The following is a 13873-nucleotide window of genomic DNA, read 5'->3' as shown; positions in this document are numbered from 1 at the left end:
TCCAAAGACCATGCTCTCCCCACGTAACACAGAGCCTTTCTAAAGGAGCAGCCATTACCTCCATGCACAAGACCCTTGGTTCTTCCTCCCTGGGGTCAGACACTTGTCACGAGGAAGCTGACAGAGGACAAACTGCTTCTGTCCAGGTTCTTCTCTTCCCCCAGTACCATCACAGCAGCAACTAATGTTTACTGAGCATCACCCACTTTGTATACAATCTCTCATTTAACCCTCACAACCACGATTTAAGGTTGTTATTATTATTTCCCCCATTTTATAGATGCAAAGACTGAAGCTCAGAGAGGTCAAGTCCTGTATTTAAGTGGCCCAGATGTGATTCAAATCAAGGCAGCTAGAGTTCTTAAACACTGCTCTTATATGTATCTGGCTTATCTTTGTTATCCTAAAAGAGAGTGATAGAAATGTTTGGACCAGAGGGACCTTAGACCCGGACTAGCCCAATGCTTTCTGTATAATAGATGAGAGGGAAAACAGAGAGATCAAGCAAGTTACCCAAGATTGCACAGCACACTAACAGCTGAGCCAGGGCTAGAACCAGACAATGATGCCCTCTTGCTCCTGTACAGTAGATGGCCAAAAGCCTTACTGTCCCATGAAAGAATAAAAACTAATGAATGGGTGAGTGAGAGAAGAACTGGACAGACAGAATGTGTCTTGTGGCTCACTTTGAATTTTCATAGAGCGGCTGGATGAGAAGAACCAGAGGGTAGGGATTGGGGGTGGGAGGCAGGTGCTAGGAAGGAGAGACATAATCAGGGTGTGCCCACCTGGAGGGGGCACTGTGCTGCTGGGTATGGGGAACCAACCCATGAAAGCATAGCTACCCTTTGAGCCCCGCCCCCTTAACCCTGTGTTCACACTGCTGCCTCTATCACTTTCTTAGTATATTGCTAACATCTCTAACAATTTCTTCCCATTATAACACTATTGAGAGCCACGTGCACATCCTGTTTAGCAGCCCTCCTCTCCCATTAGCTTTTGTACAGCAAGTCCTGGATAATGTCTATTAGATAAGCACCTAGGCCCCTCCCTGGGAGAGAGCGAGGGTGGCTGTTGACTACTGCCCCTTACCTTTCACACCGACCTTTGGGGGTTCAGACACTGGCTCCTGCCTCCAAACTAGTCCCCTCTAGCAGAGTGGCCAGGAGTTCGACCTGCAGACTGGGCCCCACAGCAAACTGGACCCGACCCAGCCCACTCCCTTGGACTTCCCGAGCGAGCTAGCGGGGCGATGGCCAGTGTGTGGATCTTTCCTTCGCTGGGGAAGAAGGAGGCGGAAACAGCCACTGGGCCGGTGCCAGGAGCTGGTTCCTGGGTGGGGCCCGAGCGCTGCTACCTTTGTGGGGTTGTGCGTTTGGGGGTGTTCTGTGCTTTGGCTGGCAGGGTTGGGGAGGTCGGTAAGGAACATGCCTCCGTGGACAGCTTGGGTGGGGTGAGTGCTGGAGGGTAGGCAGAGAGGAGCAAGACAGCAGGCAGTCAGGGACCCGTAGCCTGGTGCGTTTGCGATGGTAATTTGCAGACAGTTCCTGGTCTAGGTGTCTGAGGCGGAGCCTGGGCCTCTCCGAGATGGTCCCGCCCGGGTTTCCCCAGCGGCTGGTCAGGGCAGCCTGGGGCGGGGCCAAGGTCGGCTCCAGCCGGGAGGAGCCGGGTGCCGCTCCGCTCCCGCGGTGCTGCCGGGGGGAATTTGCCGACTGTCCCTTGGCAGCGGGGCTGGCTTCACCCACCCGATGAGGAGGAGGACCGCTGGCAGTCTCCTCCCAGATCCGGAGCGAGTGCCTGTCACCTCATCTCCGAGGCCTGAACACCTTGCCTGGGGCTGGGCCGTGGCACGGAGGGCGCAGAAGTGGTGAGCACGCGGGTGGTTTGAGCCCCGCATCGGGGTGGGAGGAGGAGCGCAGAATCCGGGTCTTATACGAGGTGGGGGGCGGGGGGGAGGCTGCGCTCTCTGTGCTGTCAGGGTCCTCTGAGTGGGAGGGGTGGGGGTGGGGGCGACTGCGCCACACTCCTTTGCCTCGCTGGCTGTGGCCCGGCTGGACCCAGGGGAGGGTGGATGGAATGAGCCGCCGACTGGGGAGGGCGGAGGGCCGTGTCTGGGTCGACCGTCTTCACTGGGTGGTGGGGGAGGAGGGTGGGCGGGAGGCTTGCCTGGGGGTCCCCGGCCGCCTGCTGACAGCCAGCTGGGAGTTGCCTCCCTAGACCACCCCCACCCAGGGATTCCCCCGGGCTGTGCCGCCCACTCTCGGGCTGAGCTGGGAGGGGTGCTGAGCTGGGAGGGGTGCGCGCTGCCTCTGCGATCTTCTCCACCGTGAGGAGGTACCACAGCATCACTACTGAGCTGCTGCCGGATGGGGTCGCATTCTATGCCGGGTGGGCTGGGCTCCCGGGCCCCCAGGGGCAACGGATGCTGCCTTTTCTCCCATGCTTTCAAAGAAGGCTTCCTGCCTTCATCCTCGCCTTGGCCGAGAGAGAGAAAGTTTGCATTTGGATGATCGACCTGGGCAACCTGAGCTCCAGGGGGGCTGTGATTTCGGGGAGACCACTTAGCAGGTCCTACCGAGCTGGCCTCCCAGGCAGTGCCGTGAAAGATGCTCTCGGGAGGGACAGGGGCCAGTCTTGCTATCTAGACCTCCAGTCCAATCTGGAGTGGACTTCCCCACCCAGCGCCCCTTTCCTCATCCCTGAAGACAGAGGGAGTTACAACTTCCGCCTGGGGCTCCAGGGTGTCATGGGAACACTGTGGGGATCTGAATTGTCTGGGACAGGAAAAAATTGCTCATGAAAAATGCTCATCTGAGCAGAGGGTATATGGGCCTTGGGGAGAGGGTGCCCAGTTCCCAGGCGTCAGGCTCCTATTCCAGCCTTGATGGAAGCCAAGTGGCAGTTCCCAGGCTGCTGGGGGAAGGATGGGGGACAGCCCACGCCTGCAGGCGAAGAGGCAGGAGGACCACATTGGCCAGTCTGCCTTCTCTCAGCATCACCCTCGTGGTGTATCCCCTCATCCCTGCTCTCTCCCAACTCCTGTCCCCAGGAGAAATGGGCTTGAGATTTTGCCCTGGAGGGGAACTTTTCCCGAATCACCTCATCCTCCTACTCCACGGGGCAGGTGCCTTTCTTTGGAGGAAAATTGACGTGGGGAGACAGTGATATTTTCGAGCTGGAGCCAGCCAGCATCATTGGGTGGATGGGGAAAATGAGGCAAGTTTCTCCAGGTCTCTTACCTACATACAGGCCTCCTGACGCCCTGCCCACCTCAGGGCAGACTGGACAAGGCCTCCTCCTCTCTCCTCTCTCCCCCCACAGTCCCCAGCCCTGGTAAGAGGAGGCTCTGAGTGCCTCCTGGTAGGTGGAGGGGGTGTCAGTGACAATGACAGCCCCAGCCTTTTCTCTTCTCCCTTTAAGATACGTTTTCAAGTTACGTGGGAAAGAAGCAAATGGAACAGGGGGCCAAAGTGACTGGGTCATCTTCTCGTTGTGCACCCACAGCGGACACACAATTTCTAGGGGTTCTCAGAGCCAAGAGCAGCTATCTCTCCTGCCTGGGTGCCCGCAGCGGTGACCACAGCAGGAGGGGCCCACGGCAGAGCGATCTCTATGACAGCCTGTTATTCTGAGTCGAAGGGAGTTACCTTGTGTGTGTTTCAGACACACCCTCTGAGCACAGAGCTCGGAAGCTGGCTCCTGGGGACCAGGCATGCCCTGGCTGCATGAGGATCCCCAGTAATCACTGGGGTGACCTGTGGTAGAGGTTGGGGTTCCCAGGAAACCAGATGAGACCGGGCTGCCAGAGAGGGGAGAGGATCCACCATGTGTCGGGCTCCTCTGCTGGGCTGCCAGTAGGGTCCCTGCCGGCTCTTCTCCAGGAGGAAGGCCACTGCCTCACAGTCCGAGAAAGTGGTGGCATGTCCCTCCCAGCGAGCAGAGGCAGAGGCAGGCCTCGGAGAGGCCTCTGGGCCGTGGGAAGAGAGCCTCTTGCAGAACATAGCACCTCGTTCTGGACCAGAGCCCCTATAGGCTGGCACTCTGCCCTCAGTTTCCCTACCTGACAGCTGGGCATGCAAACACCACACCCAGATGGATGGGCGGGCTTTGGAAACCTGTCAGGTGTTTATTAGAGATGGGAAGTGTTATTCCTGGAGACTTTGGGCTCATTTGAAGCCATCTGTTCCCGGCCTCCGCGGGGGAACAGTGGCTGTTCCCTCTACCCCCAGGGCCAGTCCAGAGCACCCTTCTAGGCTTGGAAGGCAGGCTCTCCCCCGCAACCCACTTCAAGTTGTATCTTGGCCCCGAGGACCTCCCCCCTCCCCCACTGCCTGTGATATTTAATAGGATTTCCATAAAGTGCTGGTGACTGGCAGCACAGCAGACCTTCCTATAGGCCAGTGATGGCAAACCTATGACACGCATGTCAGAGGTGACACACGAACTCATTTTTTTGGTTGATTTTTCTTTGTTAAATGGCATTTAAATATATAAAATAAATATCAAAAATATAAATCTTTGTTTTACGATGGTTGCAAATATCAAAAATGTCTATATGTGACACGGCACCAGAGTTAAGTTAGGGTTTTTCAAAATGTTGACACGCCGAGCTCAAAAGGTTCACCATCACTGCTACAGGCTGATATCCTCCCCATTGATTCTCAGATCCCATGGACTCTCTTCCTGAAGAGCAGCTGGTGGGAGAGCCATAGAGATAATGGGCACAAAGTTCTGGGAGCTCTTTGCACAGATGGTCCAGGATGACAGGCACAGGGCATTCAGGGCCGTGAGTGGGAACAGAAGTGCTTAGGGGAAGTGCTCAGCTTCCAGTGAGATCAGCAGCTTTTAGTGCATTGTTTGCCCGAGGTGGGCTCGGCACTCACGCCTCTTCCCTGTCCTGGGAGAGCATGGTTTTCGCAGCTTACACACCTACCTGCGTGAGTGGTGTCGATCAGATTCCTGTTCTTGCCCATGAGTTGGCTGGTGCAACTCATGCAAAATAGGATCACAGAGGGAGCTGAGATGAGAACGGGGGGTGTGGGAGGGTGGGGGGCAGCTCTAGAGGTATGATGTGTTCTTGTTCTAGATCTGTCTGGATGGCTCTGGCCCAACCGAGGGTGGCTCTTTAGAAGAAGAGCAGTTGTGACCAGAACTCTGCATCCTATGTTTCCAGGGGAGGGTTGGCACCTGAGCTGCCATGTTACTTCCCAGCACCCTTGGGGCTGGCACTGAAACATATAGAGCCTGGGTGAGAGAAGAGGGGGTGCCTTCTTGTTACCTCCCGCCTCCTCCTGGTGATTGGTAATGTTCCAAAAGGGAATGGAGCCTGAACCTACTTAGAAAACCAGGATCCAGGTGTCCTAGACTCTCGCCTTCTGCTTTTCCCACCCTTCGACTCTGCGGTTTTCCACCAGCAACCTCACAATGCGCTCAGAAGAGCTGGCCTGGGGGTGGTGGAGATACAACACCACCCTGGGTCTGCAGACCCTTGTTCATGCCAAGTCAGGGCCTCTGTCATCCTCAGAGGCAGGCAGCTTCCAGCGGAAAGCCAAGCCTTTCCTCCCCATCACTGAGTGGTCTCACTAAAGAAAGCGGCCCTGGGGACAGGAGTCTCCCCCCAAAACTGGCTGAGTCTTTTCACAATTGCGTCCAATCAGAGAGACACTGGCCTCAGGCCACAGGGTCTTGGCAAAGAGCAAGGCATCCTGAGGTCTTTGGAGAGAGACATATGGCCAGTTGGCCTGGGATATGGCTGTGTTGAGTTTTTGATGTGGAAGCCTCATCACCTGGGGTGTCTTGAGTGGTAGTGACTGATAATAGGCTGGAAATGCCACAGAAGGTACTGGAAACTCGCCCTGGGCTCCGTGGGAGGCCAGCTGTGCTTTGGAGGGGTCATGGGAGCATGGAGGACAAGGCAAGTCCTGGGAGGCACTGAGGAGCTGCGTTCACACCTGCTCACTTCTCTCCTGTGAATCTTTTCTTCACAACATGGGGAAGTAATCCCAGCACAGGGCCATCGAGGGTGAATGGGAGGAAGCAGAAAGGTGCCCAGCATGTGCCTAGTGACTGAGAGCCCCCTTCTTTCTAGTTGCTCTCCGCTTTCCCTGCTCAGTGGCGGGCTGCCCAGGGGTCTCTGGGTTGGTAGTGCGGACCAACAATGTTGATTGCTCTAGGCACTCTTTGAGCCGTTCCCTTCAAAAGAACTTCAGATGCCCGGAGACCTGGCAGAGGGGGACATCTCAGAACCAGAGGGTGTTGGGGGAATTGACAAGCATGGGGGTACAGCACACAAGTGTTGGGAATGAGGAATCCCTGGGCTGGGATTTCGGGTGCTCAGGCCTGGGAATTAGGCCAGGCTTTGGGGAGACCCTCCTGGGCACCAGAAGAACAATAGCCTGTACAGTGTCACTGGCCTGAGTCCTGGTGCCACTCAGCCACCTCACATTCCTTCTCCCTCCTTTTTAATCCTTTGCACACCCCAGGGGAAGGCAGAGTGGATGTGAGTAGCCCACTTGATAAATGTGAAAGCTGAGGCTCAGGGAAGTAGTAATAGCCACATAGCCACAACCACACAGATGCATAGAAGTGGCAGAACCCAACTGTCTCCCTCACCCCTCACCCCCACCCCACCCCCCGCCACAGCAGTCTGACCCCAGTGGAGTGTTCCTCCCCCTGAGCCCAGCGGGCACCCCCCAGCTCACCTGCTATTGCTCTGCTGGTGGTTTTGCTGAAGTTGCTTAAGGCAAAAGGACTTGGAAGTGAAGGTCGTGCATTTCTCCCCTTCCCCTCCACTCTGGGCAGGGTGCCCAGAGCTGAGTTCTGCTGAAGGACAGCAGGCAATGGAAAGATTGATTCACTTACCCCCACTCCATGCCCTGGGACACATTGAAGGTGTGTTTAGGGGGCCCAGCCTGAGCCGAGGCAGGGGGAGGAGACGCAGTACAGCCAGACCCTGGCTCCATGCTTCATGGAGGGGCTCCTTGGAGCCCTGGCTCAGGCACCTGCATGGAGCTGTGAGCTTTGGGGATGGAGGGGACAAGAAGCAATGTGCAAGCCCCTGGCCCTGGGCTCATAGAGCTGCAAAGTGGAGGAGCAGGAGGACCCAGGTCCCAGAGCTCTCCTGTGGGTCCAGGGGGGACACCCAGCCCAGGCAGCTCAGATCTGTTCCCGGCAGAGCCTGAAGAGCAGGCTCCGGGTCTAGGCCTTATTCCAGGGCTGGCTATTTTGACTGTCTGCCTGCTTATTGGATGAATCATCTTTGAGCCCAGCTCTGACCCGGTCAATTCTCACTGGCTCCCTGGAGCCTGCTGTGGAAGACTCATCTGGGATTAAGCACAAACTATCTTTTCTAGCCTGCCCTCCTGCTTCCTGGCCCTTCCCTCACCCTCTGCTCTGGCTCAGGGGCTCTCCTGGGTGGGCAGGATGGATCAGATCAACTTGAAGTTTTTACAAAATACACACACCCTGCTTTTCTACCCTGCCCACTTCCTGCTTGGCTAAGAACCACTACTCTGTCAAATCAAACATGTCCAAACTGTCTCATCCACCTCCTCCCCCAGCCCAGTCCTTGTCCTCATCCCCATCCTCATCTGTTCAGTCTCATTGCCCTTCAATCCCAATTTGAATGCCACCTCCTCCATGAAGCCTTTCTTGGATGGCAACCAGAGGAGGTCTTATAGCCTTGAATGTACTTTTCCCATTTTAACCTGTCTCTTCTACTAGACCAGTGGTCGGCAAACTGCAGCTTGTGAGCCACATGCGGCTCTTTGGCCCCTTGAGTGTGGCTCTTCCACAAAATACCCCATGTGGACGCACATGTACAGTGTGATTGAAACTTCATGGCCCATGTGCAGAAGTCTGTATATATATATATATATATATATATATATATATATATATATGAGATTGGGGAATTTTGTGTTTTGTAATCATCTAATCTAATAAAAGAGAAACATGCAAATTGACCGTACCTTTGCTACACCGCCAAGCCATGCCTACCAGCCAATCAGAGCGACTATATGCAAATTAACCGAACCAAGATGGCAGCCAGCAGCCACAAAGCGGGAGCAAGCAGGAGGCTTGATTGCCCCGGTGAGGGAGGAAGCCAAGCTTCCCGCTGGCTCTGGCCTCCACTGAAGGCAACAAAGTTTCAATTATAGAAGATAAATAAACCCCAGATACCTGCTTCCATCCAGCCTCCACTGGGAACTTGGGTGGCTGGGGCCATGTCCAGCCTGCAAACAGCCATCAGCCCCTCACCCAGGCTGGCCAGTCACCCCAGTGAGGACCCCCACCCTGAAGGGGGTGTGACCAGCTGCAAACAGCCATCAGCCCCTCACCCAGGCTGGCCAGGCACCCAAGCAGGACCCCCACCCTGATCCGGAACACCCTTCAGGGCAAACCAGCCGGCCCCCACCCGTGCACCAGGCCTCTATCCTATATAATAAAAGGGTAATATGCAAATTCACCCTAACAGCAGAATGACTGGGAATGACTGGTCACTATGACACACACTGACCACTAGGGGGCAGACGCTCAATGCAGGAGCTGCCCTCTGGTGGTCAGTGCGCTCCCACAGGGGGAGCTCTGCTTAGTCACAAGCCAGGCTGATGGCTGCCACTACAGCGGTGGTGGTGAGAGCCTCTCCCGCCTCCTCACCAGCGCTAAGGATGTCTGACTGCAGCTTAGGCCTGCTCCCCACTGACAAGTGGGCATCCCCCAAGGGCTCCCGGGCTGCCAGAGGGATGTCTGACTGCCAGCTTAGGCCCAATCTCCCCGGGGAGTGGGCCTAAGCCAGCAGGTGGTCATCCCCCGAGGGGTCTCAGACTGCAAGAGGGCACAGGCCGGGCTGAGGGACCCCCCCCCAGTGCACAAATTTTTGTGCACCGAGCCTCTAGTTTATATATATAAAAGCCTAAGCAACTGTCAGACTGTCCGACCATCTGACCAGTAGCTATGATGTGCAATGACCACCAGGGGCAGACGCTTAATGCAGGAGTTGCTGAGCTGTGGTGACGTGGCAGATGTTGTTCTCGGGTGACACACCCGGAACCAGAGAGGAGTGAGCCCGATTCTGGTGTGAGTCACCCAAGAACTGCTCTCTCACAATCTGGGCCCCGTTGGGGATGTCAGAGAGCCAGTTTCAGCCTCATCCCTGCAGGCCAGGCCAAGGGATCCCACTGGTGCACGAATCCATGCACCGGGCCTCTAGTACCTTAATAAAGCTGGTATATACATACACATTTCTGTATTAACATGAATAAATCTCAAAAACAATATTGCAAAAAAAAAGGGAAATGCAGAATAATGCCATTAGCGAAAATTCAATGTTAATAACAATCACAAAACAATACTATCTGTGATTTATGGATGCAGACATGTTGCCGTGTTGCATTCCTACCGAGGTTATGCTTCTAGTTATCTTCAGAGAGGGAAGGGAGCTGGGACAGGGAGAAAGGAAGGCCTTCTCATTTGTCAGCAACACTTTTAACAAAAAAGATCTGAAGCACAAATGACAGAATGTTACCATTGGTCAGTTTCGTTGGCTTTATACTTTTACCTGTTTTATGTTGAAATTATTTCAAAATTAAACAAAAAAGTAGCCTGGGACATCAGAGGAAAGGTGCCAACTTTTCCCTGGGAAGTCAGGGGAGGTTGGGAAGGAGGTGCCAGCTGGGTGTTGAAGGCAGGATGGGAGCTGACGTTGAACTGGGTGCGGGGAGCTGGAAAGGAGATGCAGGGGTTCAAGGCCAGGGACTCAGGAGCAGGCTCTTGCCCTTTTCCGCGTTGGATGAATGACTTGTGTTTGTCAGGCTGCCCCTCCCTCGCCACCTTCCTCACCCTCGTCCCTGGTTCCAGCTCCTCGACTTCTGGGCTGTGAACATAGTGCATAGGCTCCGGCAGCTCGTAGGGGCGTGGGGATGACCTGTCATGTGATGATTTTTTAAGTCTAGATAATCTAATAGCCAAATATATGAAACTGAACATTAAAAAATGGGAACAGCCACTGATACAGGAAAAATAGAATCCATAGAGGATACCATGCTCGACCACGTGTAAATTCAGTTGAAAACCAACTGAAACTGATAGTTTTCTGAGAAAATATAAATCATTAGTTTGGCTCCAGAAGAACTAATTAGAAAACCCCAACAGGCCAATAATCATGGAAGAAATTGAGTGTTCATCAAATTCCTCTCCAAAAAAATTCAGGTTTGGCTGTTTTAATTTCTATCAAACCTTCAAGGAAGAGATAATTCCAATGTCATTTAAACTGTACCAACGGTACCAGATCACAGGTAAGGAAAGATTCCAAATTATTTTATAAAGCCAGCACAACACTGACAAAGATCACACAAAACACACACAAAAATTACTCTTAAAAATCTTACTTATGAATATTGGTGCACATTTTATGAATTAATAAGAACAAATAGAATCACACAGCATTATGTTAAAAAATGAATACACCACAAGCAAGTGAGGCTATATTCCAGAAATACAGATTCAGTATTAGGACAATTATTCATATAATTGAACAAAGTAATAGTTAAAAAGAGATACAAAAATCATATAAACAGCTCCATAAGTGTTAAAAATGCCTAAAAGGCATTTGATAAACTTGAACATATGTCTATAATAGTTAGCAGAAATAGATGGATATTGTCGAACATGGTTTTATGCACGTATGTGTATACGTGTGGTATACAGATATACATACATACAAGGAAAAAATTACCACCGTTCTGTTTATTCTTTAACACTTCTCTAGAAATGCAAGTAAATACAAATTTTGAAAATAGAAGTTATAAAAGGAGGCCAATTTATCAATTAAAATTGCAGATAAGATTGATCTCCTGGAATAAAAAAGAACAAGACAGTCCATTGAAAACAGTGTTTTAGAAATAATAAAAATATACTAAGATGACCGCTAATAAATATTAAAACAAAAATTGTATAGCTTTTCTATGCATACGTGTTGGCCTCTTAAAATATAATGGGAGGAAACATTTGCAATATCTGTAAAAGTGCTAAACATACGGAAAGTCTAACCAGCATTGGCAAGAACAGCTCTTATTAATGCTGTTTGCTCCTTGTTCCGCAGCCCTGAGACCTAATACAGTGTGGGGCAGCCCTGGCTGGTGTGGCTCAGTTGATGAGAGCATCGGCCTGCGGACCAGACCGAAGGGTCTCAGGTTCAATCCCTGGTCAAGGGCATGTACCTGGGTTGCAGGTTCAAACCCCAGCCTGCGTGTGGGAGGAAACCAATCAATCTCTCTCTCTCCCCTTCCCTTTCACTCTCTCTAAAAATCAATGGAAAAAATATACTTGGGTGAGGATTAACCAAAAAAAAATTTTGTTAAAAATACAGTGTGGCCCTGACCAGTTTGGCTCAGTGGATAGAGCGTCGGCCTGGGGACTGAAGGTTCCCAGGTTTGATTCTGGTCAAGGGCATGTACCTTGGTTTCGGGCACATCCCCAGTAGGAGATGTGCAGGAGGCAGCTGATCGATGTTTCTCTCTCATCGATGTTTCTAACTCTCTATCCCTCTCCCTTCCTCTCTGTAAAAAAAATCAATAAAATATATCTTTTTAAAAATACAGTGTGTGCCGAAACCGGTTTGGCTCAGTGGATAGAGCGTCGGCCTGCGGACTGAAAGATCCCAGGTTCGATTCCGGTCAAGGGCATGTACCTGGGTTGCGGGCACATCCCCAGTAGGAGATGTGCAGGAGGCAGCTGATCGATGTTTCTCTCTCATCGATGTTTCTAACTCTCTATCTCTCTCCCTTCCTCTCTGTAAAAAGTCAATAAAATATATTTTAAAAAAATATATAGTGTGGAGCAAAAGTAGGTTCACAGTTGTGAGTACATAAAACAGTTTATTCTTGTATTATTATTTGTTAATTATTATATTGTTTTCCATAGGAGCAACTGTAAGTCTACTTTTGCCCCACCCTATAGATATTGGCCCAGTGGCGGAACTGGCTCACAGATCAATGGAACAGAAAAGTGTATTTAGTTAAAGACAAAGCACATTTGCTATGCAGCGGTGATCAAAGTAATTGCCAACTTACAGTGATTCCCATGTGCCAGGCACTGTTCTGCACCCCTCACCTATAGCCTAACACGTTGGGTCCAGTTGGTCTATAGTGTTGAAGATATTTAAGTCCTCTGTTTCCTTATTGATATTCAATCTGATTGTTCTACCCATTATTCAAAGTGGTTTATTGAAATCTATTTTTGCACCACTATTTCTCCCTTCACCTCTGTCAATGTTTGCTTCATATATCTGGGTACTCTGCTGTTAGGTGCATATATATTCATAATTGCTATATATTCCTGGAGAATTGATCTTTTATAATTATACTAGAGGCCTGGTGCACAAAATTTGTGCATGGGTGAGGTCCCTAGGCCTGATCAGTGATCAGGGCCAATTGGGGCCAGGCCAATTGGGGCCGGGCCAATCGTGGCCTGCCAGCCAGGGGAAGGACGGGGTGGGGGGGGGGTGTACGCAGAGGGACTGCAGGAGGTTGGCCGCCAGCCCCAGGAGGGAGTTGACCCTTGGCCCCCCTGGGAAAGGGGCTGCATCCACTGCCACATACCCCTAGTTCCCTGTCTCATCCTGGGGCCTGCTGGCCAGGGGGAGGGACCGCAGAAGGTTGGCTAGCCAGGGGAGGTTGGCTGTGGGAGTGCACTGACCACGAGGGGCAGCTCCTGCGTTGAGCATCTGCCCCCTGGTGGTCAGTGTGCGTCATAGCAACCAGTCGTTCACTATGCACCCCCTGCCGGCAGGGCTTGACGGGGGTGGGGCCGGCTGGGTCTGGATCTTGACCAATGTAGGTGGGGCTGGCCAGATCTAGGTCTCATGTGATTTCGAGGTGAGACCCAGACCTGGCCGGCTCCACCCGCATTGGGTGGGGGTGGGGCGTGGCCTGAGGTCCCCCGCCCCGGCCCAGCGCCACGCAGCCTCAGGTCCCTGCTGATCGCTCGTTACAGCAACCCCGCCTCCGCTGTGGGTGCAGCCATTTTGTGATGGCACGACAGGGTGAGGGTCAATTTGCGTATTACCTCTCTATTATATAGGATAGTACCCCTCTTTGTCTTCATGGCAGTATTTGACTTAAAATCTATTTTGTAGTATAAGTATGGCCGTCCCTGCTCTCTTTTTGTTACCATTTGCATGGAATGTCTTCTTCCATCCTTTCTCTTGCAGCCTATGTGTGACTTCACAGCTGAGGCGAGTCTCCTGTAGACAGCACGTGGTTGCATCTCTCTCCACCCTTTATCTGAAATAACTCATTTACTCGTCACAGTAACCCTCTGCCGAGGGTGCTATTGTGGTCCCCACTTTTAGATGAGGAAACTGACACACAGGAAGGTTAGGAAACTTCTAGATCTCATGAAATTGGAATTTGAACCAGCACTTGACTCAGAGGTCATGCTCTCTGTACCCATCCTACTGCACAGATAAATTGAGATTTTTAATCTAGAGGGAGGGTGATGGTGGGGGAAGGAAATGGATTATTCAAACATGATTTTGAAACAACTATCTCGCCTCTTGGGGAAAAAATAAAACTGGGCCCTGTCACACTTCTTACACCAAAGCACTAGTAAATTCTAGAAGGAAAAGATTAAAAGGAAGGAAAGATTAAAAAGAAAGAAAGAAAACCCTAACAATACTCATGAAAAACACAAGCAAATATTTTTAGGATCCTCTAGTAGGAAATACTTTTGACTACAGAAAAATCTGAAATTCATGTAAGCAAAAGATGCCATAAGTAATGTTTAAAAAGAGACAAATAACAATTTGCAATACACATGACAGAAAGTTAGTTGCCTTCACTCAGAAAAACCTCTTAACAATCAGTGAGATAAA

The 13873-nt window shown here is 51.6% G+C and overlaps 1 protein-coding gene across 1 annotated transcript in view; it reads left to right on the top strand.

The window, feature by feature from the left end:
- The first annotated feature begins 1635 nt into the window (after positions 1-1635).
- TMEM63C (transmembrane protein 63C) overlaps positions 1636-13873 on the top strand; it is a 63936-nt gene continuing 51698 nt past the window's right edge. The window contains exon 1 of the mRNA XM_081098165.1: positions 1636-1867. The gene's annotated coding sequence lies outside the window, so the exon portion shown is untranslated. The remainder of the gene's footprint in view (positions 1868-13873) is intronic.

Source organism: Myotis nattereri (assembly GCF_964212035.1).
Source record: "Myotis nattereri genome assembly, chromosome: 1".
In the NCBI taxonomy this organism is placed as follows: Eukaryota; Metazoa; Chordata; class Mammalia; order Chiroptera; family Vespertilionidae; genus Myotis; species Myotis nattereri.
Note: the sequence above shows the minus strand (reverse complement) of the source record. Positions and strands in the feature narration are given on the sequence as shown.